Source organism: Trachemys scripta, chromosome 7 (assembly GCF_013100865.1).
Source record: "Trachemys scripta elegans isolate TJP31775 chromosome 7, CAS_Tse_1.0, whole genome shotgun sequence".
In the NCBI taxonomy this organism is placed as follows: Eukaryota; Metazoa; Chordata; order Testudines; family Emydidae; genus Trachemys; species Trachemys scripta.
In genome coordinates, this window is record NC_048304.1 from 16,814,596 (window position 1) to 16,839,969 (window position 25,374).

The window sequence follows — 25,374 nt, forward strand, 5'->3', positions numbered from 1 at the left end:
TCTAAGCCCCAATGGTCCTTGTCCCCAACTGCCCCCTCCTGAGACCCCCGCCAACTTCCCCCCAGGACAACACCCCTTACCTGTCCCCTGACAAACCCCCTGGGACTCCCATGCCTATCCAACTGCTGCCTGTCCCCTGACTGCCCCCCCGAACCTCTGCCCCATCCAACCCCCCTTGCTCCTTGTTGCTTGACTGCCCCCCCCCCGGACCCCCCTACCCCTTCTCCAACCCCCCAATCCCCTTACCGTGCCATTCAGACCAGTGTGTCTGGCTTCGCGCAGCGCCAGACACGCTACTGCATACATGCTGCCGTGCTCCCCTGCGGAGCCACAGGCCCCCCGTCCCTCCCCCCCCCCAGCACCTGCCTTCCAGATTTGAACACCTCAAAATGCAGGAGTGCTCAAGCTCAGTTTGGGCAGCTGTTACTTCATTTCTCCCAAATCAAATATACTGATCCACTGTAACTTGCTGTAGAAAAAGTAGGATAAAATCGAGCAAGAAATGCTTCCCAGTGGTTATTAGGACTGGAATTGCTATTTTCAACAGCCATTGCCTTTTTGTTTGTTTGTTTGTTTAAAAGGAAGACAGTGATATTGGCAAATTCCCCATAGAAAGAAAGAGTGGAACAAAAGAATGATAAAGGCACCTCAACTTTTCCTCATTTATGTAGGACAGTCTTATAATATGCATCCAGATATCTTCCAATTACACAAGCTGAAAATTGTTCCACTTTACTGCAGTTCTGTAACCAAATGGGAACCAATCCTGTCTGTGTTCTGTGCACATCTAAAATTCCTGCTGAATGACCTGTGACCTGCCCTGGGAGCGAGTTACCAGTGACCCAGGGCTGCGGCGGAAGGAGGGTGCAGCTGGTGGGGGGGGGGTTGGGCCCAGGGCTAGGGTGGCAGGGGGCAATGGTGGTGGCGTAGGGGGAACCCAGAGCTGGGGTGGCAGGATGTGTGTGTGTTTGTGGGGGAGAGCCCAGGGCTGGGGCAGCAGGGGGGTGCAGGTCAGGGGGGTGAGAGCCCAGGGCGGTGGCGGCAGGGGGGTGCGGGTCAGGGGGTGAGAGCCCAGGACTGGGGAGGCAGGGGGATGTGGGTGGTGGAGAGGAGCCCAGGGCTGGGGTGGGGGGCAGCCAAAATTTTTTTTGCTTGGGGAAAATGGGGAAACAAAATACCAGAACATATCATTTCAGGGGAATAATACACACAAGGAAAAAATAAATTCTGGGTGAGTGACAGAGCTATATTGCACCCTTTCAATGGCTAGAGTAAGTTACTTCCACCCTGGAGCAGAAGGGGAATAACTGTGACTCCTGGTGCTACACATATGGTATCTCAATGCCCCTTATGCAAGGGCCTAAGAGCACAATCTAGCCACTGGTGAATATGCGAGCACCCTATGCTAGGTTTCAGAATTTAGCCCCATATTGATTTTTAGTGATTTTTAAGAATCGTTGACACTGTAGCATGGCAAACAAGTACAGTCCTTTAGTGAAAGAGCTACATAAAAAGGGCATACCAAGCCCTTTCATGTTAATGTCAGCATGCAGTTCATTTCAGATTATTTATTGAACCAATATATGTTGCTAGCATCCTATGCGCGATGAAGATCTCATGTTTCTGTTCACTCCCTAGAAAATCCTTTATTAAAAGAATTGAGAGTTTCATTAGAAATGTTTATTAAATAGTTCCAGCAGGCTAATACCTGCATTTAATTTAACGTAAGTGGTCTCCTAAATAAATGGACAACCATCATATATGCATTTACTTTATATTAACGGATGTCCATGTAATAATAAAAATGTTCTGGACATATCTAAACCATTTGTAAAGAAATGTTCAGTGATTTTAATGAAGCAAACTCCCTCATAATAGTGGTTGATGTCTCTTCTGTGCTGTAAGTGGATTTTACATTATTTTAGGGATTATGTACATTAATGGATACCAGCTGTAGTGTGCTTATGTCCCACTGAGTCTTTATAGTGCATTGGTTAGTTGTGTATAAAGTTATAAAGAGTCAGTCAGACATTAGCATGTTCCAGATGGCATAGAATAACGTATACATTCGCTACAAATGTTTCGCAGTCTGCTTACAGTACAGAAGAGACCTCAACAACCACTTCAGAGTGGTTATGAAGTACTAAGATTAAAAAAAGACACTCAATTTATGCAAGTGTTTTGCTTATTGTATTGTCAAAATATTAGTAACCCCACAAAACTTATTTTAACAGTATTACAGTAGTGACTCTCTTTTTTTCACTTTTAAAGCTAATTCCAGCAATGCTTGTTGTCATAAAAACCCACTGCAAATCTTTTTCTCTCCTCTTTGTTTCTCCCATCCCAATCTACTGCAGTTTTATTGTGATCTTTCTGAGAGACAGCCTATCCTTCCTTTGGACTCATGCAGTGAAAAATCTGGCCTCATTGAAGTCAATGGGAAGTTTGCCATTCACTTCAGTCAACCAGGATTTCACTGATGGCTTTGTATAGCAGTGGCAACTCCTCTCCAACATAGTTGCTTCCTCTGTATTATCTACTATTAAGAATTTTCTTTACCCCATTTTCACTATTCTCTTAGACCTAAATTCTTCAATTCAAATTTCTTTCAATTAAACTCTTTGAAGAGGGGTCTAAGGTCCTTTGACCTTCATCATTTAGCCCAGGTTGTTAGAGTTAGCCCTTGAGAGCTCCCATAAGGGATTCTAATGATACAGTCACTCAACTATATCATTGTTAGAACAATATAAGTTATGTTTATATCGAGAGTGTTCAAATGTGTATAAGAGTCAAATTCTGGTTCCATTGAAGTTAATGGTTGATTTGACTTTGATTTGAAGGAACCAAGATTTGGCCCAAAAATATGTTTGTTTATAGGAGATGAACCGAATATTTAGCTTCATGCAGTATCACTGAAGGCCTATGGGTAGAACATGAATCGGGTTTCCCAATACATCTCCTAACATGCCATCATCTTGTTTGAGCAATACCAATTAGTTGTCATTGTGCCCATTATCCCCTTAGCTTTAGTGCAGTGTTGTTGCTAAATTCTGTTTCCAAGTTGGTGGCAACTCTCATCAGAAAAGCTAATATCTTAATTTTGAATGCCAGTTACCCAAGAAAATGCTTTTTTATTGTTCTTTCTAATTCTGTATTGGGTACACGGTCCTTGCGATTTTTTAAAAGAAGTACAGTCAGAAATATGCAGTAGCTGGCAAAGTTTGAAAACATGGTCATCCGATGAGAGCTGCTGCTTTAAATTTGTCCTATAAGCTAAAAAAATTATTAAAAAATGGGCTTGGTTTAAAGAAAAAGCCTACTTCAAATCCCAAGATGCTCTGGGGATCAGACAAGGTTATACTTCTGCTTCCTATTAAATCCCTTTGGGAACTTCAAAGCAATCCCAGTTAAAAGAAACCATTACTTTGGATATTTGTAATTGTTACTTATGGCACTCACACTGTTCCATGCGGTATTTTACTAGTCCCCTGGGTATCAGGCTCACTTCAAGAACAGTTATATAATGTACTTCACGAGATATGCAGTCTGAGTTTGCTTAGAGGTTGTACAACAGTAGACATGATAAACATCCATTTCTAAAAGGAGTAATAATAAGAAAGCCATGTGTGTCAAATTTAACCATGGATAAGTCAAGAAATACTTAAAAAGTGATACACATATTCATGTGAAATAACTGACATATCAACATATATTTCGAGTGTGCTTATTATATGTATGCTGTATTTTGTAGCATACAGAATATATTACATATACATGTGAATACAATTATTTTATTAATTGTAAATGACCATTTTCCTTATGAATTTGGTAAATTATTGAAACAATGAAGTGAACTAAGTCATCTGCTGAATGTCAGCAGATCTTTAAGCAAGATCTGAACAGTTAAAAACTGTACCAGAAACAGTTCCAGATAATCTAGCATATAAAGTAATATAGCAGTAATAGAATGTTTGAGATATCTTGCTGGACGTTGTTTGGCGACACTAATACTTTAGCCTTACATTTCATTACTATCTACACATTAATTAATCCTCACAACACAGATCTCCCTGAGGCAAGTTAGCACATAAGGGTTATATCCATTTTACAGTTGAGCCATAAAGATGTTAAATGACTTGCCCAATGCCATGCAGTGAATCATCAGTTTAGACAGGATGGACATCCTGCATCTCAGCCCTTTATTCAGATCTCTAGACCACAAACTACCTCAATTTAAAGTCACAGAATATAGGGCTTGAAGGGACCTCTAAAAATGATATTAGTCTTTTTTGTGTTTGATTTTTCTTGCCTAAGTAAAGCACTTTGCGATCATCTGTACTGAATTTCATCTTATTGAATTCAAACCAATTGTCCAATTTGTCAAGGCCATTTTGAATTCTAATCCTGTCCTCCAAAGTGCTTGCAACCCCAGCTTGGGTATCACCTGCAAATTTTATAAACATGGTATCCATTCCATTATCCAAATCATTAATGAAAATAATGAACAGTACTAGACCCAGGAGTGACCTCTGTGGGACCTTACTAGATACCCTCACAGTTTGCCAGTGAACCGTTGATAACTATGATTTGAGTGTGATCTTTCAATCAGTTGTGTACCCACCTTACAGTAATTTCATCTAGACCACATTTCCCTAGTTTGCCCTCTGAGAACGTCATGTGGAACTGTGCCTAAAGCCTTAATAAAATCAAGATATATTGCAACTACTCTTTCCCCCTAAAGTTGGGAACATTAATAAGTTGTTCCAGTATATTTCCAGGTATTGAAGTTAGGCTGACTAGCCTATAATTCCATGGGTCCTCTTATCAAAAATAGGTACTATGTTTGCCCTTCTCCAATCCTCTGAAACCTCACCCATCCTTCACGAGTTCTTGAAGATAATTGCTAATAGTACAGAGATTGCTTCAGCTAGTTCCTTAAGTACCCCAAGATGAATTTCATCAGACCCTGCCAACTTAAATACATCTAACTTATCTAAATATGATTTAACCATTTTTTTCCTACTTTGATTTCCATTCCATGTAAATATTAGTTGTTAAGTATTTGGGTCACCATTAATCTTTTTAGTGAAAACTGAAGCTGAATATGCATTAAACTCTTCAGCCTTCTTCATGACATGTCATCATGTCTTCATGTCATCAAATATTAGCTCTCCTTCCCTGCTAAGTAGGGGACCTACACTTTACTTCCTCTTTCTCCTGTTTCTACTGTATTTAAAGAACTTTTTGTATTGCATTTTATTAGGGTGACCACACATCCTGATAAAATTGGGACCGTCCCGATATCCACTGGCAGTGCTTTTTTTTTTTTGTTCCGCCGGCAGGAACTGACTCGGCTTTTTTTTTTTTTTTGGCCCCCCCCATGTGTCCCGATATTTTCTTTCCGTCATCTGGTCACCCTATATAAAATATATGTCCCTTGCTAGGTGTAACTCATTTTGTGCCTTAGCTTTTCTGATTTTTGTTCCTACGTTCTTGTGCTATTTTTTTGGTACTCTTTCTCAGCAATTCATCCATATTTCCACTTTTTGTAGAATTCTTTTTCTCATTTTCTGGTCATGAAAGCGCTTTTGATGGAGCCATATTGGCTTACTATTCTTTCTGCCTTTCCTTCACATAGTTTGAGGTTATACCCTTTGCTGAAGGGTAAGAGAGGTATATCATTTATATTTAGGTATAAATGTCTTTGTGTTTGTGTGTTGTCAGTGGAAAGTCAAAAAGTCAATGGAGTTGTAAAAGCAGAGAACTTGGCCTTGTGTTTTTAGATTATATGTTCTTTGCAGCAGGGACTCTGTGTTTTGAAGGTGCCTTATAGGTAGGTGAGCTCTCTCTGTGAGATTTGGGACTGCACAGGACTTGCATCCCAGTGGCTGGGGGCCTTAGACAGCTTTAGTTACTTCAGTCTCTCCAGACTTGTCGTATGGGCCACAATGCTGGCCAGAATCTCTGCAGTGCTGCCTGCTGCAGCCCATCCCCTTCCTGTCCCCTAGAAGAGTCATCAGAAGGGAGCCATAGGGCTTTCCTCCACAGTGACTGTGCCAGGACATCCTTCCACAGCCTGAAACAATGCTGTTAAGGTATCTGCCCTTTTACATGGTGTAAAGGAATCAGAGTGGAATTAGTGTCTCACCCTCTCCCTTTCTCTTGTATATAAGCTTATTATTGTATTAAATAGTAACACAATCCCTGTAGTGACTCTAGCCTGGGAACTGTAGATGTATTTTCCTGCATACTCTTTAAGCAGACAGAGACCGAGAATTAGACACTCATACTAATGACTTACTAACATACTTGTGAGAATTACAAGGACAGCATCCCGGAGTATGCTGCCTCCAAACTCGCACTTTTATTGCCTCAGTAACTTTCAGAAGGGGTAAAATTCCAATCTGTTAGAGCTAGTCTTATTGTTATGAAGTTATCGGAAGCAGTTAGCTTTTTTATTTCTATTTGTGAATTATTTAACAAAGAATTTGATATTTTTATTCACTTTTTGTTTTTCCTAATCGTTTGAACAGTGTACATGAAGAAACTTCAGCACATGGATTGTTTGTGAAGTGTTTGCTCTGTCTATATGCACCATTTATTATTTGAGCAGTCTAACTGGTTGCATAAGTCAGATAGAGTTGTTGCTGTTTCCTGGTTGAATTTTTTTTTCAAACAGGAGTATATTGAATAACAAACATTCTTTTTAGAATATGAATACTCTCACCTGCACGAAAATGCTGTTTGTTCAGAGAATGACCTTTCCCCCAAACAGTTGTGTAAACAAAATTTGCTTTATGTGAACATTCTCTATTAGTGAATAAAAAGGTGCACAAACATGGTTGAAGTTCACAGCTGTTCAAACAAATGTTTGTGAATACTGTTTTGCAGTACTCAAGTACTCACTCATCCATCAGACTCAACAAAGATAAATCAAAATTTCAAATGACCCTTCAGTAATTTCTTGGGTATAAAATTCACCTCTGAACACAGGTGGGAAACATTCAAATTGCATTTAACAGATTTGTACAGATTTTCCTTAAGGGTTGCTATGTTTCATTTTTTGGAGGGGCAACCTGCAGCAGCTCAGTTTAAATAAACAAAACAGCAAGAAAATATATTAAATTAATATCAAGATGAAGGTGGAAAATCTGTACTGAATTTAAAAAGCAGGTGCAACTCCTTCAGGGGCTCTCTTTCAATATTGAATAAAAAAAGAGAAACTCATAATCTCTATCATAGTGCTGAAGTTCTCTGCAACCAACTCAAGCTGAGAAGGCAAATATCAGTTTAGCATGTAAGTAGATTTTAATGTTCTCTCTACAGAAGGATCTTAAATGAATGTCTCCAAAATTGCATTATTCCCTACAGTGAATGAAAGGGGAAACCTAATATATAGCCATCCAATATCTCTAAGCACCATAGAAGCCCAGTTGACTCCTTTTATTTCAGTAGGCCGAGGCTCTGCAAATTAGATTTGCAGAATGATAATGGTTGTTGGGTTTGTTGTTATAATGGTGTGTAAAAGCACGCCGCCATTATGTGAAACACAAAATGAATACGGCAGGTCTACGTGCCATGTAGAGGCAGACTCAGTGTTCACTTAAATACACAAATGTTGCACGTGAGCAAACTAAGCGGAGAACTGTAGTCAGGAAGGGAATGACCTGTCTTCTAGAAGATTGTCTTGAAATAAATCTTGATTATTACTCTGAACAAGCAGCTTTTTCTGTTACCAGCTCTATACATCCGAAGCCCTATTAATCCTAGCCATCTAGCACAGGTCTGAAGACCCCCAAAGGAATATAGACAGTGCAGGGGACTCCAACATCCAGGAACAGCTAATGACTATGCACCATCACTGCAACAGCCCTAGCAGATCCGAGATAAGGCATGGGTGAGCCAGAGGAGAGAGGAGTCAGAGCTGGGGATGGATCTGTATCTGGGCAACTGTGCAAAATCAAAGCCCCATAAGGGCCATTAAAACACAGGTGCAAGTTACAGGAGCCAATTTATAATTAAACTGTAATGACCACCTTCCAGTTCAAGTTAAGGAAGAAAGTTGTGAATCTGCCTTTATTTCAGCACTACCAGTTCTGGAAAATTGATAGAATTCTGGCTGAATACAGATTGTGATGACTTAAAGTTACAGAGAACTTCACACATCTGTAGTAGGAAAACAGTTGAAACTGATCAATGGGGTGAGCTTGAAGAATTACCGGCAGGACTGTAACTGGAGAGATGGCAACCTTGTAGGTGGATGTTTTTAAACCATTCAAGAAGCTGCCTGTTCATCTGAACCAGGGCCGGCTCCAGGCACCAGCGCAGCAAGCAGGTGATTAGGGCGGCCAACAGTGGGTCCCTCAATCCCTCTCGGAGGGAAGGACCCGCCGCCAAATTGCCACCAAAGAAAAGAATGAAGTGGTGGTGGTAGAGGTGCCGCCGAAGTGCCGCCAGTCGCGGCTTTTTTTTTTTTGCCGCTTGGGGCGGCAAAAACGCTGGAGCCGGCCCTGATCTGAACATTAGGAAAATGAATTCAAAAAATTTAGCTGAAGTTCTCTATCCATAGATGAGAACGGGGACAGTGCAAACTTTGTCAAAGTTGCCTTGCCAAAGAGCCTTAAACCTGCTCTAGAAAGACCACCTTTAGTCATGAAAGAGTAGTTTAGTTCACCAGACCATTCAGCCTGTAACTTTCCTTTGGAATTGAAGTCATTGGTGATACCACCAACCCATCTCACTCATGCCAGTGAACAGCTATTAGACTTTCAGTAACTACTGCCCTGGAGTAAATCAGAACAAGCAACATTGTGGTGAAAGAGTATTACTAGTGGCACTAAAGTCTGAGCCATTCAGTCTTGGTCTGTACTAATCATTGCTGGCAGCAAAGGTTACTCTCTCAGTCCTATGGCATAGTCTTGTGGTCCTTACACTACATCAAGTAGCTTAATTTGTTGCACAGTGAAATGGCAAATCTCCCCCATATTACAAGAAGAAATACCAAAAATTCAAAAGTATCTAGACTCCATTCATATAATACACAGAAAAGGTAGCAGTTACTAGGCAACCTGGAACTCTTTCTTCTTTTATGCCATTTTAGTCCCTCACAGCTTTCTACTCCAGGTCTATAGCTACTTAATTTGATCCTATTTGAAGTGACAATTTAGGGCCTTATAGCTTGGATACCTATTCACATGAAATGTAAAAAGCATCACACTATTAACAAGCTACACTTTGTTTTGTACCTTGGGAAACTGGAATAAAAAGAGGGGGTTTGTGTCTCTTGAAATCCATGTGGAATACTAAATCTGCTGCTATAATATCACTCCATTATCTCCCCCATGCCTTGCCCCTCATCCTGACACAGGACTCACAGCCTTTCATCAGCATTTAATTATGGTATCTGCAATTTTCTGAACTTTTAAAACAATAATCAACCCTCATGCCTCCCTTGTCATGTTCCCCCCCCCATTTTTATAGTATCCAGAATGCCCTTCACACATATATGAACTCACACTTCTTCTCTACCTTCTTTATAATAAGTGGGATATAGTCAGGTGAGATGATAATAGCAAACAAAACCAAAGAACATTAACAATGTCTAATCAGAGAAAATTGATTCCAAGATAGGAAATATTTGGTTGTTAATAACACACACCCATGCACACAAAGTCTGACCCAAAACTTACCCTGTTTAATTAAATGAAGTGAGTAGAGCTACTCCTTAACCCATCTGAGGAACTGGCCCAGGATTTTCTATTTAATTCTAATTTGTAAACCCTGTTTTATAAACAATGTTGAAGTATTATGTGCACAGTCTTACAACCTGCTCTTTCAATCACTTTCCTCCCACAGTCTCTTCCCTACCTTAGGATGGACTTCGGTAAAGTCTAGGAAATACCAACCCAGTGATCCCAGTTAGAGTAAGGAATCCATGCAGAGTCATTCCGTGCATGTCAGTGGGATACTTGCTTTGGAATGTTTTCACATGTAACTTCCCCACAAAATTTTTTATATTCCCATGTTTAAAAAAAAAAAGAATAAAAAATATACACTGTTCAGTTAGGCCCTGGTCTAGCAAATCATTTAAACATTACGGATTACTCTCATACTACTCTCTTATGCTTAAAAGTAAACACATGCTGAAGTGTTGGATTTGTTGGATTGAGAGTTTAAGGACTATATTTAACAAAAGCTCTATCCAGCTCTGCATCATGGAAACCTGTATAAAAGACACAGAGAATATAGGCTGCCTCTCTCCCTGCTTATGGATTTTATTGGATTTGGTCCTCAGTGAAAAATACTGGCCAGAAGAGTGGAATGGAAACTGTTATATTTTGTTCGAAAAGAGAAATCTGAGCTAAGGTAATATGAGCTACTTCTCCTTTATGCATATCGCAAGATCCCCATATTGAGGGGACTATGCATGCATGGGAGAGGGCATGAATTGGAATACAGGTGTTTAGGAGAATTAATTCAGTTCTTGCCCACGCTCTGTTTATTTCAAATCAGTGCTATTCCTGCTATAGTGCCACAAGAACTCAATGTATTGCCATTGTTTTAATTAAAAATACTATATTATCTTTATATGCACATTTTTATCAGCTGTGCTTGGTACAGTGCTCAGGCTCATGTGTTAGGCTGTTATCTACACACCGTTCCATGTATGCATAGCAAAACCCAGAGAGCAAAGGCAAATGGGACTACAATGTGGTGTAAGGAGTGATAATTCAGCTAACAGCTCTCAGGGCAAAATGTGTTGGAGCTGTAATTAAAAAAAAAAAGGAAAACTGTTGTTGCCACTGAACTTGGCACCAGGTTATTCTTATGGCATTTATGCACTAGATTAATTAGAAATCAGGAAAAAGAACCCATTTTTTAGCAACTTCTGATTCACTGTTGTAATTTCTGATCCGTTGATAAACCTCCAAGGCAACTAGGATAGCACTGCTATTTCTGGCTGTGTTTAGTGTTGGGTTGCTAATTGTTTCTGCTTTACCAAGACTGACAAGGGGCCATGCCAGCTAATGTGTAATTGATGAGAGGAGAAGGCCATAAAGCAGTCTTAGGAGAAACACCATTTTCAGTGATATTTTATTTGTAGCTTAATATATTTATATTTAATAATTAAAACATTAGGTTCTGTACACTGATCTCCTTAAAAGCCAACACTCGGTTCAGACTGTGGTTACATAAACTCACAACTAACCAAAAACAAACAAAAAAACACCACCACATTTACAGATTATCCTAGTTCAGGCATTTATGTACTGGAAAAGCCATCAACATACTTTCATAATGAGAAAAGAGTGTAGATCTGAAAATATGATGATGACATAGTAAAAAATGTTTCCATTTAAATATTAAAGCTGAAGCATTAGCATTTTAAGTTTTCAAATTTGTAGGATTAGAATAAACATTAGGAGAGCATTTCAGGACTTCATTATCATCTCTCTCTCTCTCTCTAACATACATCCACCCACCCTGACAAAAAAAAGTAAAGAAAAACAGGAAGAGTCATCAACATAACTGTTAAAATGAATATCACAATTTTCCAATCACTAATCCACAGGGCTACCCAGGTGGGACTGTGGCCTTCTCAGCATTTGATACAAGAAGCAGTTACATTTGCCCCTGAATCTAGTACAGGTAATCTACAACATCAAGTGTCAAGAATAAGGGCTGGAGTTTCAAATTCATAGTCATAGCAAAGATGGGGCTCTCTCCAACATCAGAAATAGTAAGAGAATCATGGTTCATACTTTTAATAGCTTGAGATGCCTGTAGGCTGTAATAAAATTCATCTTTTGCACTGTAAATCTTTTCTCTTTAGGACTGGAAACAGTAACAAATGTGCATAAAATTGACGTGAAAATGAGTAAAATCTCACTCTGACTATTGACAGATCTGCCTTCCTTTTGGATTCTGCAGGAGCTTCTTTGTTTGTGGCCCACACTCAAGATAAGGAAACCAATCAAGTGATTAACTTTAGATCCAAAGAGGAATTTGGTCTGTGCATATTTTTAATATGATTTTAGAACAAGAGATGCAGTTATTTGAAAAGACTGTTAAACCATTGTCTGCTGTGGGAAGTCATGAAATACCTGTGCCACTGGTGGGTTGACCTACAAGTAATTTAACAAAGAAAATGAAATATGTGTGAATCAGGAGCACAGGCAGTTTTCAAGCAGTTGGAGAGCCGGGAAGAGTGATGGGTCATTTATTGGCGGTGGCACTTTCATTATAGCTATTGGCTTGAAAAGGTGCCACACAGACGCCTTTTAGCTCCATCACTTGTTTGAATTAAATGCTGAGTTGAGCTAAATGCTTTTGTGTTTTTCATGTACTTAGACACAGGTCATCTTCACGTCAATCCCCACTAATTATCATGAAAGAAGAAGACTTTTCTATTAGGTTGGTCTGACGAGTGGCATGTGAAGAATATCCTAAACATTAGTGAAACAGTAGATACTTTCTTGTGAAAGTGAAAGGCCAATATCTTTTTTGGGGTGGAGGACAGACGACAAACCTCTGGGCAATGGTGGAGAGGAATGGAATGCAACTAAGAGGACAACTGATAGCTCACAGTGAAAGTGAGAAAAGTTGACTACTGATACATGGTCATCTCCTTAAGATAAATGTCATGCTGGTGAACTTGTAGGAGTTTGTGGAGATCAAGATGCCTTCTTTATTATTATGACTTCTCCAATTTGGCTCACCAGAGAATCAAATTCCAGTTAGCAAAAGGCCCATTTCAGCTTGCTTGTAAAATCTCACCACCTCACTGTTGCTTATCTGCATCTGAAAACAAAGCAAAACTGAGGCTTCTTGTTTATTTTCAAATTGTATGTAAATTTTATGCTCAGAAGAACTACAGACCAAAAGTAATGATTATTGCCAAGCACAAGCATGTGATATATGCTAGTTGTGCCTTGCTTCCATGCCAGTATTATATATCTTAATAATAATAATACCTTCTGGCATTTCTGTTAGTCTATTCAACAACCTCTTGAGCAGATATTGCTAACCATGTCAAAGTGTAATGTCTTAGCCCAGTTTCCACTGGTAACACATGCAAACTGATTTTCACATATGACCGGAGTTAGGATTTTAAGTCAGCTCTCCAGAACAGTAAATGCAAACCCAATGTACAACTGTAAAAGAAGTGCATGCCACACCATAAAAGAAATTTATATAATGTATTTTATTTTTAATTTATAATTTAAAAGACATGCATATTTACCCTTCAAGTGAGATTGCATTTTTCAACTGTGTCCATGGAATGGGACACATTTTGCTCTCATTTATGTTGTTGCTACTCCATTAAAGTCAACAGAGTGGGGACAGTCTGAAAGCAAAATGTAGGTCTTATGTGTAAATGTGGAGGTTCATTATCAGAGAAATTTCTGCATTACTGCTGTGTACTTCAATGGCTTGTTTGTTTGTAAATTTAACCTTGTTCAGGTGATTAATACCAACCCACTCTACTTCCAGTCATATCCGTATTCAGTATTTAGAAATAACCATGCCAGACCAGAGTCAGTTCAGGTTTGTTGTGTGTTCACTCTTCTGCATTCAGGTCAAGAAATGAGTTTACATATTTTGGTGGTGTTTATTTTAGTACTAAAAATATAGGCCAGCATGTTTAGAGATCGATATCTGTTACATACCTAAATCAATAGATAGGCAACTAAATAAGTGGACTGATTTTCAAAAGTGCTTAGCACCTCTTAAAGCACATTGGCCACAGTGGAAACTGAGGGTCTTCAGCAACCCTGAAAATTAGGTAACTATTTAAGTGTTAAGCATTTAGCTGTAGGCACTCAAGATTGAAACTCTTGCCATATGCATTTATTAAGATCAGTTAATATTACTGATTTTTAAAATTCCCTATATTGATATGGGCTACTAGCATTCTTGTATACAGTGGATTTATATAGACGTAAGTAAACCTACATTGCATTGTCTCTTATGTGGCATTATGGGAAATATGCATTATCTTAAAACCTCAAATCCAAAAATACTTTTCTTAAAAGTCATACTTTTCATATTTTGTATAGGAAATAAAGATGAGTTGAATCTCTTATCTCTGTCTTGGAAGTAGCAACTTTGTGAGCTGGGATCTCTCAAGTAGACATTACAGTGCACCTATCTGGAGTACTTGAAAATGTGTACAAGTTTTCTTCCTGGACACGCTGCATACTGACAAGTAGAATCTATTGTGATTCTAGCTGGCCTCCCGCACATTCTTTTGGCAAATGAGGCAAAACAGAAAAAGGAAGAAAGAGACACACATTGTATAAATTCAGTAAGACTCCTGGTGGTGTGATCTGTTGTAACAATAGTACTAACTGAGTTGCTAGAAACATTTGGCGTTGGGCTCATACTTATATAACACAGGTGGCTGTGCATTATACCATGACAACATGTCTAATGTGTTATGAATTGTTTTCCTATGTAACTAGGTGTGGCTAGACTGCTAGAATGTCACTTTTGGGTTTTAACTCTGAGTTTGAAGCCACTATTGCTCCTTAATAAGAAGAAAATTATACTAAGATTTAGCAAGAAATAACAATACAAAATCAAACTGTTGAGAGCTATTCATTCAGGTCCTATAGAATGCATTTTAGAACTAAATTACTTTATGGGTTGAAAGACTAGATTGCGACAGTTTGATTTTGTATTGTTGTTACAATGATACAGGTTCTGCCTCTGCAAGTTATACTGAACTGAGCTCATGCAGAGTGGGAAAGGAAGCAAAATGCATGTGGCGGTAAGAGAAACACCTGTGTAAAGGCACAAGCAGGGAAAACCCAAGCTTAAGTCTATGAATGTATATTTAATAGACATGGGCCTGACCACAGAATATAGCCAGGATTCTCCAGAGCTGAGACATAGGATTTTTTATTCAATCCATTATTAAGAAGGCCTCAGTCTCCACTCCATAGGTAAGGTCACACTGTAGTCTCCACTAAAAGCAGGACTGATATTCTACTGTTTTATCATTCAATGATTGATTTTAGTCTTGAAATTTGGTAAACAAGCATTTCAATGAAGAATTGAGTTTTCTAGGTTAATTTTTGTGTGACAGAGAGATTTAGGATAGTGGCATAGTAAAATTTGGGCTCAGATCAAAATTGCCACAAAATCTGGGTTCTTTGGATCCAAATATTTTTGATTTGCACCAAACTATCAATATTTACCATTGCAAAAAGTGTTTAGTGGAGTCTTCACCCTTTCAAAATGAGTCTTATTTTATGGGGTTTTGTAATTTAAGAGAAAGCCATGTGATGGAGAACCATATTTCAGTCAGTCTTCATTGTTTTCACACTGACTGTATTGTTGGGAGTCCGGATTCAGTAAGTCAGGATGTCAAATAACTAACTCTGTTGAAGTTTTATTTAAGTAAGACAGTCATGCAACACTTAATACTGAATTACACAGAATACAAAAAGGAAACATACATACCAATCTCTGGAACTAGAGAAATGATGGCAGTGTATTTCAGTTCACTTCTGACTAACTTACTAGAACTCATCTTTTAAATACTAGTTTAGAACAAAAAAAATCCTTTCTCATGCTTGATCTTATTTTGAATTAATAAGCCAATGATATTTGTAATTAATTTATCACTACTGGGGCAATATGTAACCATAATAAGCTCTTAGTTTTTAGCCATTCATCCATCCATTAATGTTTTGCTGTTATACTGATTATAAATCACATATGTTATGCCGAATATTCCTTGTGCATTTTGTCAATTACAGAGAATGTATGAGCCTCTTTATCAGTTACACCATTTTGTCCATTTCAAGACATTGCTATAACAACATTTGTCTTTATATACTATGTGTGTGAACAGAAAAGAGACAAAGAAAATGAATTATTGATTGTGGACTTCTTTTCAAGGTATCTGCTTATGTAATTGATAAGCTAAAGACATCTGTTCAACAATCCATTTTTATCAGTTACAAAAGACATCTGTAACCAAGTCATCATGACATAAATAATCTATAAACTAAGTGTGTGTTTCAATAGATTATTTTATTGAGAACAGAAAATACCATATCAGTTACAAGTAGTTCCTTTCTGGATATCTGGACATGTTTCCCTAAGGGTCAAGGGCTAGAGTAAAATGACACACACACCGTTATTTACTAACACGCTAAGGTCCAGCTAAAATTCAGCTTATTGCTAACAGAATAGGGTGGAATTTCTCCTGTATTTAGAATAAAGAGTGTCTGTGTTTGACTGTGTAACAATGAGTGGAAAATGTTGACATTTTAGTAGCTTCTACTGCTGATCTTTTAATTTTCCTTTTTTTACTACACAGCAATATTATTGTAAAACTATTAAAATATAATTGTCCTTTATTTGAAAGAAAAAGTATTTTTTGTAAAAGTAATGTGCCCAGGGTATTGGTTTTGCTGCAAATTGTATTTGGTTAATCCCAAATACCAGTATATCATTTATAAAACTCCACCCATTAAACAGGCATCCCTTTTACTCTCATTTACTAGAAAAACTGTTTGTTAATCCTGTTGCTGTGATCTCTTGGCATGTCTGATGTACTTTAGAGTGGCTTTCAAATGTCCGAATTAAAATACAGCCCTGTACTTTAAAATAATCATTTTAGATTTGGAGTTCTGCAACTATCTCAGCAAACTGAACAAAAACAGTGGCATTAGGAATCTGCTGCTGCTGCATTTGTTTATTTGGTTTTTCTACACTCAAAAATGCTACTAAATTACACCATCAATCAAGTTACCCAGAAGTTAACCGTAAATCTCACAGACTGCTTTAGTGTTGTTCCACAACAGACTCTCTCTATGTACTTCAAAGCATGTTGTAATTGAATCTTTTAAAATCATGTCAATCATTGTTTTGAAGTGTTACATCTTATAACACAAATTAGGTTTTCTTGGGGACATTGGATGCATTTGTTTTCTCTTTTCTCTATAGAAATAAAAAACAGATTTCCCAATTTCACTCGAGATTGTTTTTGGCTCATTCTGCCTTTTGGTTATAAGTAGAAGTAGTGATAAAGTGTTGAGAGCTATAGTTGAAACCTGATTAGCTGATAACAGTGGTTTAGCATTGTGTAATAGCACCAACTATACACTTGAAAAATATTGGCAAGTAAAATAAGTGCGGCCTCATTCTGTTGCCCATTGAAAACATACAACAGATGATTGGTCACAGGACAGAGCTCCATATTTGTTACCCTCTAAGTAAAATGAAGACAAGGTGATACAAATGAAATCTAGTTATTAAATTATTTTTCCCCCAAAAATAATCTTCTAATGATATTTCAGTTGTGAGATGGTGGAAGTGCCAAGAGATCTTTCCATAAATGACTCAGTGAAATTAAAAAGGTTTGGAATACATTTAAAAATATCAAGATGATTCAATAGAGCATTTCAACAATACCCATTAATAAAATTGGGTGGGGGAATCACTCATGGTGGAAGGATATAGCTTAAAGAAAAAAATAGTGCTGAGAATCAAAGCAGTGATTGAAAAGTACAGAATTAGTTAAGATTAAGTTAAAATTTAGGGTAAATGAGGAAAGAGAAATGCACAGAAACCTATTTTTCCCAATTGAAAGTGACTTGATTCACTTTATGATGGTTCCAGTTTTGGTTTGATTTTTCTTTAAATCTTGTACAGTGTTCCACATAGTAAATATGGAGAATAAGTGCCTTGGAAATGTAAATAAATAGGGTACACAAATAAAGCTAACAACTGAAACTGGAAGACAGTATCGTTTTAGAACCCAGATAACCAGTCCACCAGTGGCGCTGAGAGTTGGGCAATGAAGAAGAAATATGAGCAAAAGAGCTGGGTCACAGAAATGCAAATGTTGAGAAGGATGCGTGGCGACAGAAAAAAAAAGATCTGATGAGGAATGTGCATGTTAGAGACAAGCTCAAAGTAACACCCATAAAAAAAAAAAGAAATGAAGGCATGCAGGCTCAGATGATTTGGTCTTGTAGCGTGCAGTCCTGATAAGTGGGTTACACAGTCCAACAAATCAAAACTGAAGGAAAAAGACAGAGAAGCTGATCCAGCAAGAAGTGGTGGGGTGTCATAAAGGAAGACATGTTAGTTAGCATGTGGTATAAGAGAGTGTATGGCATTGAGCAGAACACTTTGGAGGGAGATGACTCGTAAAGAACACTCCATATGATGGGACTCAAAAAGATGATAACCAGTCCAACAGCACTGTAGTTGGACATTTTAGGGCGGGGACAAGAATAAGATTTGGTACTTGACAATGTTTAAAAGAGAAAAGGAAAAGTTTTAATGATTTTTTTAGACAGAGAAGGGAATGTGAATCTGTTATAGTCCTCCTGGAATAAAGTACATAACTGAAAATGAATGCCTGTTTCTGCCTGAAAGAAATTAAACCTGTAGCGTTTAGTAGCTTTTATTACAGGCAAGTCTGGTAGTGTTGTCTATAGGTAAAGTTGTCCAACACTTTCCATTATAAGAGACTGTTTTCACTTGTTTATAACTTTGCCAAACCTTAACTGTTCTGACGGTAATATCCCATGCTGAATTTCTGTCTCAGGCTGACTTTTAGAAAGTTTCAAGCAAAAATGGTTCATCCATTTCCAAGAATGAGATTAGAGAAAAATATTGTTTTGCCCAGATTAAAAAAGAAAATTCTTACAACTGTTTCACTGAGCAACTTTAGCACGTCCATGCTTTGGAACCAAGGCTTGAAAATGTGCCTTTTGCCGCTCCCATGAAAAACTATCCAAATAAGACCAAGGTATGAGCAGCTGAAAAATCTCAGTTCACACACGCTAGTTTTTAGTAGCTTAAATTCAGCAAAGATTCTGTCTGTACTGAGCATGCTCCAGCTACAGGGGCTGAGCAAGACTTTCCCACAATTATTACTCCCAGATGCTCTGGGCTGCTCTAGTGCCAGGATCTAGAACTGACAATGGGAAAGAGAGGGAGCAAGCAGGGATCCTCTGAGTTAAATGGTATATGTAATACATTTTTAGTACTATGTATATAATAATAGTTTACTTTCTATAATTGCTTGTTTTGTTACAGGTAATCAAAAAGGTATTTTCAATATTTAAAGTAATTTTACTATTTAAAGTACAGTTAAGCTAGCAATTATTTAAATATACTAAATAATAATAATTATTATATAATACACACACACGTATGTATGTTGAATTAAACCTTTCACTTAAATGATGGGTCAAGAATTTTGTTGGTTGCACGGGTTATAATTTCTCTCATCCAGAAGACTGCAGGCATGCTATGGATGAAAGAGTAGTCTAAATGGCCTATACAGTTTTTGTCTTCTCTGCTGAGGTGATCAGTAAGCAGGCAAGTTGAGGTGAGGTTTGTGGTATAGATACATACCAACCTGAAATGAAATAAGAATCACTAGTTTGTTTCACACACCACTGCCAAAGTTTCTCCATCTGTAAACTGGAGGAACGGTGTGCACATGCATACCCACCCACCCACGCTTACAATTGTTCTCAGAGTTTTAAGTTTAATTCATTATTATTTGGAAAGAGTTTTGAGATCCTTGGAAAGAAGATGCTGTAGAATTGTAAAGTAACACTATTAACAAAGCACTTGTGTGCTTTAATACTTTTATTCCGTGATGAATAATTTTGCAGGAATTCTTTTCATGGGGTGCATATCCTTTAATCAAGACCCATACTTTTCATGTTATGTTGCTCTCTGCATGTTCACAACAATATACATATAATAGAGATTTGATATACTATCTGTAAATTTTATTTCACTTCAATCTTACAAAGCTGGAAGGGCAAATCCAAAGGTATAATTTATTACTTGCAACTGTCTGCATACATCCAACACCATTTAAATATTGTTATACACCTCTACCCCAAGATAACGCAAATTCGGATATAACGCGGTAAAGCAGCACTCTGGGGGGTGGGGGGAGATGCGCACTCCGGTGGATCAAAGCAAGTTCGATATAACGCGGTTTCACCTATAACGTGGTAAGATTTTTTGGCTCCCAAGGACAGCATTATATTGGGGTAGAGGTGTACTTTCTGGATCTTGCTTACTAGTTGTTCCTATTTTATTAGATTTAAGGGATTTTGCATCAGCAGATGTCTATAAAGTCACAAATGTTCCACTTTTCTAAATAATGATTTAAATCAAAGTCTATATCAGTGAGCAAAGGATAAGAGAGCTATGTCCATATAGATATTCTTCATACATTTGTGTGTAATTTCAACTTTGTTACTTCATAAAGTGAATTGAGCTGAACATTGAAATCCCCAGTCATTTGCACACGTTTTATTTAACATTCATAGGCCTCAAACAGGATCAGGGCTGAATGTAATAAAAACACCTACAAAGACCTGGTTCCTGCCCTAAAGAACTTACAATACTGGAAATATAATACTAGAAATAAACAGGCAGAGCAACAGTGCACCAGGTCCCAACTGAGGATCAGGACCTGCAAATCTAAGTTAAAGACCGGATGGAACCCATTTCTGTAGTGATAGCACCATACACAGGCAATTGTAACGTGTAGTTTGTTTGAATGGTTTTTTTGTTTGTTTGTTTGGAGCAGATGCTCAATGAGAGAGCACAGTCCGTCCCGCATACTGAATGAATCAAGAGTCCTGTTGGGAAAAAAAGTATATGGTCATATAATTTAAAACTGTATCATCATCAGTACACCCAAGGGGGGCAAATTAATATTGCATGGGCAACTGTACATCTGGCATTTCCTATCTTATGAATTCTCAACTCTCGACCTAAAAACATACTTTTAATGTTGTTTTTTAAAATGTCATAGTATACAGTGTGAAAGTATATTAGCTTACAGATGGAAAGACATATAGTTACACAGAGGACAGTCAGTATTTGCCATTAAAATGCCGCCACTTACTAACAATTAGCATAGCACAGTATCTTTGATACTCTACCTATTTTCCATTCTAAGTACAGGGGAATCTCAGATTAAAGCATGTTGGTAGATGCTGAGGGGTTTTTTTTGGCACACTCTGTATGCATGGAAATTTCTTTCTTTGAGAAAATGTTATCCCTACCTGCTTCATCATTCTAATTCCCCAAAACATTGAAGAGCTCAGACAGCAGTAGTAAATCACTTACAAGGAAAGTGGTGAATTCTCCATCTCTAAAGTCTTGAAATCAAGACTAGATGCTTGCTGGAAGATCTACTTTAGTCAAACACAAATTATTGGGCTCATTACAGAGGTAACTGTGTGAAATTATATGGCCTGTACTATACAGGAGGTATCCACTAGTCCCTCTGGCCTTAAAATCGATGAATCAAGAGAACTTCCTTTTCCTCCCCCACAGAATTTATGAAATACATAGCTACTCTTGGGATATTATTTTATCCAGATCAGTTATGGTGTATTTGTCAACTGTAGAAAAGCATTATTTTGTTAAAATATAAAGGGGAAAATATGTACTAAAGACAACCACGTGATCTATGATTTCATTGTTTGTATTCTATCTTTGCAATGTGAGCAAACAGAAATATATATTCACAAAAAATTATTTTTATTTGAGCTCACTTGGTGTTGATGTATTTGATTGATATTGGTGCTTAGGCAGGCTGAAAAATGACAAATGAGATATTTAGGCTGATATTGGAGGATAACCAGTCACAGCAAAGCTTCAGCTGCAGAGAAAATAATTATTTCATTGGCGAGAGAGGAAAAAATCTGACAGCTTTGGAAAGGGATGACAATTTACGGACCAAGATTTGAGTTTATCTAAATCTCCATCTCTTTATTGGTATAAATGCAATAAACTCTCTACTGCTCTTTGAAATCCTGAAAATGTAATGGTACAAAGCCAAAGTGTGTGTCACATCATTATACAGGTAATTACTATGTAAACCTTCTATGAATAAAATTGTTTAACCCATTAATTGTTACTCACCCACATTTGCCCCGATTTGTCAAGGTACAATGCATCCTCTGAAATGCTGAGCACCCTCCACTCCCAGAGATGTTGCTGAAGGTGTTCTTCATTTTTCCTGAGTTGGATTGAATAGATTTCTTTGACACTTACAGTGAAGCCAGAAGTGACTAAATGTGGATTTAGAATAATAATATAAAATGGTGAAGTCACATCCAAGATTCTTAAATTACACTGTTGAAAATACCTAAATGTAAAATTGTTTCCTTATTTCTCTTGATCTGAGCAGATTGGGAAGTAACCAGTGAAGAAAATGAGCATTTTGACAAGAGTATTTATTTGGTTGCATCCTTGTACATTATATTCTTGAAACAGTCTGTGCTGTTGGTGAAAACCTTCCTTATGAGAACAAAATATCGCAGTCGCCAAACCATTGTGTTTGGCGACTCATGAACCCATTATATCAAAGTTTGAGGAAAGAATTAATAGTCCTCCCAATTTAGCTTGACTAGACACACTGGGAGCAGATTCTCAGGGGTAAACTATCATCTACGCAAACTGAGGACCTTCCCCTAGCTATTTAGGCTTATGTGACTAGAAAACGTGGCAGCTCAGCTTTGTGCATCTTCACAGAAGAATACAACTATCTCCAAAGGATGTGGGTATATGTGGAGACGAGTATTTCTGACAATAATTAGTTTTATAAATATAAATGTTTATAAATGTGGTCTAACTTTTTTGGAAGGGCAGGTATTCATGATTTTTTTTTAAGTGTTAGCTTTTAAATAGCTTCACTATTGCAATGGCTCGTGATTTTCTTAGGTGCTAAGCCCACACAATTGTATTTGACATCAACGGGAGCAGCAAATATTAAATATCCCAGAAACTCAGGCCCTGTGTCTTTTGTGTACATTTTGCAAGTTTAACTCTTATCAGGAGGATGCATCAAAGCTCACTTTTACTTGCATGTTGTGTTACTTTCTGTGCATGTCGTTTATGATACACCTCTCTACTGTTTTGTGTTAAATTCAAATTACTCCAGGAACACAATTATCAAATAATAGTTAATAGCTGCATCAGTTAGTAAGCATGATTATAAAAACAAATTGTAAACTTTTGGGATATCAAGAGAAAAGAAAAATGATCAGTGTAGTCTTATGGTATTATATATATGATTTCAAAGGTTTTTAAAAACTTTTCTATCAAGACATTTGTTTCATACAAATGCTCATTTTTATGTTACATATGTGGATGGGGTGTAATATATGAAAAGCCCATATTTATATAAGTAGCATATGTTTATAAGCTTATCTATTGAATCATACAAGTTCAAATACAAGCAATGGAGATATTTTTTTTGTTCCACATGGGAGCTACTTGACAAACACTATAGATTCAAATGTCATTGAATTGTGTGTGTGGTTGCCATTGCACAAATGTTCACAATTTTTACTATCAAAAAGTAGCATACTTCATAACTTATTTATTGACTGGTTATTTATTTGTTTTATTTATTTATTTTGCAAACTCAGATATAAATTATGGGCCTAACAGATCAGATTTCTTGATCTCCAACAGTGAACATTTAAAGTCCCCAGCAATCATTAAACTTGAATAGAAAATATTTTATTTTATTTTTATTTTTAGATCTGAGAAAATGAAATTTAGCTCTTCCCTGGAGCTGCTCTTTTCCTAATTCTGCTTCAGGAGTCTGTTCCCCAGCTACCCACCTGCCTTTTGTTATGGGTCTATTACAGGATTGGGTGGGTGAGGTTCTGTGGCCCGCAAAGTGCAGGAGATCAGATTAGATGATCACGATGGTCCCTTCCGGCCTTAAAGTCTATGAGAGTTAAGAAGTAAGAGAATGTGTAACCATAAAACATAAAAACAAAAAACCCTTAATGGAATCTAGTCCTTGTGTCTCCGTACTGCAAAGACAGAGAGACTGTAAAATTATGAAAAATCAATTTATGGTAATTTTGTTTGTTATAGTCAGAACTGGAGACACCACTTAAATTGATCTAATCAGTAATCTTCTTAGATTAATATTAATAAACGGATGTCTTCTAAGGGGAAGTAGTTGACAGGTAAAGATATCAGTGCAAAGGGGTCACCATCTGCTTATCTTCTCTCATCACTGTGTAAACTAATTAGGGAATAATAGTAGGCCTTTTTAAGGACAGTTTCAGATTTCCAGGTCAGTGACTGTTTTCCACCTTCCTTCTTTCTTTCAGGCCCTGCTGCAAAAAAGAAGTATGTCAGTTATAATAACCTGGTTATCTAGTCCATTTCTTCAGACAGAGTTGAGGAAGGATGAAGATTTTCATCCATTCAGTCACCCAAACTGCCATAGGCCTCTTCCTGACCTGCAGTGTATCCACCGCTGGAGAAGCTTAAAGGCCAGGCAGTTAATATGGAGACCAATGTTAGAGGACCAAGCATTCTGAACAGCTGCTATATGAAATATTCTTAATTATTCTTGGCTTAATAAGTCACTGGCACTGTCCTTGGGCTGTGACCTTGGACCTTCTCTATGTATGGGAAGTATGAAAACTGAGTACCCAGCTCGAATACATGAGTACCCAGCTCTTTATGGGTGAACTGCATTTAGCGACAATGACTTTACAGGGGCTAATTCTGTCTTTATATGTACTTCCAGACTGCAAGTTTTTGAAATTTCTGTACAGTTTGTGAGGAATTTTGCATATTTCCATCCATGTTGTTTCAAAGATTCACTGTTTGTTTTGAATGCAGAGTTGCATTGAAGACCTATTCTCTCAGATGTTAGCACATTAAAAACAAATCTCTGAGGATTTAAAAGAACTATGTACATGACTTGTATAATTATTATTGTATCACTGCAATCCATATATGTTTTTTTTTAAATTCAACAACAACAACAACAAGTTATTTAAAGACCAAAAACTGTGCTGGCGAAGTGAGCCCCTGCCTTTCATAAGTATGATGGGCTGCAGAGGAAGCAAGAAAGATATTGCTTGGTTTTAATAGAGGTCTTGCTATGTGGAATGCATGCCAGTAATGTATTTTACAGTACATGTTAATAATTTGTTTGATATTTGTATTTGTGTTCTATTTTGTTATTTTAGTTAAGATATATGACTATTTTGCAATAATTTCAATTATTCTTACAATATTTGGAAGAAGGAATATGGCTTTTACATGTCTTAAGGTTTTTCTTTGTTGATGCCCACCATGATTGACCAGTGTGATGAGGACTTAAAAAAAAAAAAAAGCATGTATGTTTTATACTGTTTGTAATAAGTAATTTCGTTAATCTTGCTGCTTATGTGCCAATTAGTGAAAACAAAATTTCCGGCAAACTCCTCCCCCCTTTCCATTCTCTCTCGATCCTGTGATATTGTCCAAGAATGTATCAATAAAAGGTTTTGGTTAACTTTTTTTTTTATTTACGGCAATAAATATCTTTAATTGTTTCTT

At 37.4% G+C, this 25,374-nt stretch overlaps 1 protein-coding gene across 1 annotated transcript in view; it reads left to right on the forward strand.

Moving 5' to 3' along the window:
* Positions 1–24,224, forward strand: part of GRM7 (glutamate metabotropic receptor 7) — a gene marked incomplete in the record, with an annotated part of 535,789 nt that extends 511,565 nt beyond the window's left edge. The window contains 1 exon segment of the mRNA XM_034776365.1: positions 24,150–24,224.
* Between the last annotated feature and the right edge of the window lie 1,150 nt (positions 24,225–25,374).